General features: G+C 58.5%; 1 pseudogene across 1 annotated transcript in view; it reads left to right on the plus strand.

Annotated features, from left to right (window-relative positions):
- Positions 1–2,069, plus strand: part of LOC308149703 (cdc42-interacting protein 4 homolog) — a 20,109-nt pseudogene extending 18,040 nt beyond the window's left edge. The window contains exons 8-9 of the transcript XR_013938004.1: positions 1–68; positions 1,728–2,069. The exon at positions 1–68 is cut by the window's left edge and continues 42 nt beyond it. The product of XR_013938004.1 is annotated as a cdc42-interacting protein 4 homolog (transcript). The remainder of the gene's footprint in view (positions 69–1,727) is intronic.
- Positions 2,070–2,388: the final 319 nt, after the last annotated feature.

The raw sequence follows: 2,388 nt of genomic DNA on the forward strand, positions 1-2,388 counted from the left end.
TGACGACGACTTTGACGAGGACGTGGAGAACCCCATCGGCCAGGCCACCGCCCTCTACACCTTCCAAGGTGCGTCAGAAACACACCACCACACCTTCCTCCTCCTCCCCAACCCTCCCAGTGTAACATCCTCCTCCTCCCCAACCCTCCCAGTGCAACATCCTCCTCCTCCCCAACCCTCCCAGTGTAACATCCTCCCCCCCCCCAACCCTCCCAGTGTAACATCCTCCTCCCCAACCCTCCCAGTGTCACATCCTCCTCCTCCCCAACCCTCCCAGTGTCACATCCTCCTCCCCAACCCTCCCAGTGTCACATCCTCCTCCTCCCCAACCCTCCCAGTGCAACATCCTCCTCCCCAACCCTCCCAGTGTCACATCCTCCTCCTCCCCAACCCTCCCAGTGCAACATCCTCCTCCTCCCCAACCCTCCCAGTGTAACATCCTCCTCCTCCCCAACCCTCCCAGTGTAACATCCTCCTCCTCCCCAACCCTCCCAGTGTAACATCCTCCTCCTCCCCAACCCTCCCAGTGCAACATCCTCCTCCTCCCCAACCCTCCCAGTGCGACATCCTCCTCCTCCCCAACCCTCCCAGTGTGACATCCTCCTCCTCCCCAACCCTCCCAGTGTCACATCCTCCTCCTCCCCAACCCTCCCAGTGCAACATCCTCCTCCTCCCCAACCCTCCCAGTGCAACATCCTCCTCCTCCCCAACCCTCCCAGTGTCACATCCTCCTCCTCCCCAACCCTCCCAGTGTAACATCCTCCTCCTCCCCAACCCTCCCATTGTGACATCCTCCTCCTCCCCAACCCTCCCAGTGTGACATCCTCCTCCTCCCCAACCCTCCCAGTGTAACATCCTCCTCCTCCCCAACCCTCCCAGTGTGACATCCTCCTCCTCCCCAACCCTCCCAGTGTCACATCCTCCTCCTCCCCAACCCTCCCAGTGTAACATCCTCCTCCTCCCCAACCCTCCCAGTGTCACATCCTCCTCCTCCCCAACCCTCCCAGTGTGACATCCTCCTCCTCCCCAACCCTCCCAGTGTGACATCCTCCTCCTCCCCAACCCTCCCAGTGCAACATCCTCCTCCTCCCCAACCCTCCCAGTGTAACATCCTCCTCCTCCCCAACCCTCCCAGTGCAACATCCTCCTCCTCCCCAACCCTCCCAGTGTAACATCCCCCCTCCCAACCCTCCCAGTGTAACATCCTCCTCCTCCCCAACCCTCCCAGTGCAACATCCTCCTCCTCCCCAACCCTCCCAGTGCAACATCCTCCTCCTCCCCAACCCTCCCAGTGTGACATCCTCCTCCTCCCCAACCCTCCCAGTGTCACATCCTCCTCCTCCCCAACCCTCCCAGTGCAACATCCTCCTCCTCCCCAACCCTCCCAGTGTCACATCCTCCTCCTCCCCAACCCTCCCAGTGCCACATCCTCCTCCTCCCCAACCCTCCCAGTGTAACATCGGGATGCTAGTTGTGTTTTCTACCTGTAAACGTCTGTCATACAACTAATGTTAGTGTGTGTCTGTGTGTGTGTGTGCGTCTCGTGTGTGTCTGTGTGTGCGTGTGTCTGTGTCTGCGTGCGTGCGTGCGTGTGTGGGTGCGTGGGTGTGTCTGTGTCTGTCTGCTTGCGCGTGTGTGTGCGCGTGTGTGTGTGTGTGTTTGCATGTCTGTGTCTGTGTGTGCGTGTGTGCGTGCGTGTGTGTGTGTGTGTGTGTGTGTGTGTCCAGGCTCCAGCGAGGGCACGGTGTCCATCACGGAGGGCGAGCTGCTGAGCGTGATGGAGGACGACAAAGGCGACGGGTGGATGAGGGTCCTCCGAGCCACCGGGGAGGAAGGCTACATCCCTTCGTCCTACGTCAAAGTCAACCACTAAACAACAACACCAGACGACACCCACACACGCACGCACGCCCGCGATAAAGGCCACGGCTTGGACGACAGCCCAGAGAAACCCCAGCGGAGACGCAGGACATCACACGCCCCTCTCGTCCTAACGTCAAACCCGGCCGATAGCAGTAGAAGAAGTCACCTACGTTACCGCTTCTTTTTAGCCCAGTCGTCAACCGATACCAACGCCTGCTATTTTTAAAAGCCTTTACGCTTTCTGTCATCCACCCCCCCGTAACACTCAAGCTTGACCGCTAACCCTTTTTAGCCACTAGGATATTCCCATAAGATTATTACCGTATTATGTCCTAGCCTAGTCGACGAATAACATTAGCCAAGTGTCCTGTCTAACCTTCTAGCTAACGCTAATAAGAGCTATTCGGCGTCGCTTACCGTTCGTTTTTTCCGAGCGTGACGACGATGTCGTCGGAGCCAGAAACGCTAACAGCGCTAATGCTACCGCTCGTCGTCCTGTTTCAGGATCTCTTGTAATCTCAACGT

Source organism: Nansenia antarctica (assembly GCF_963989245.1).
Source record: "Nansenia antarctica genome assembly, chromosome: 2".
NCBI classification, from domain to species: domain Eukaryota; kingdom Metazoa; phylum Chordata; class Actinopteri; order Argentiniformes; family Microstomatidae; genus Nansenia; species Nansenia antarctica.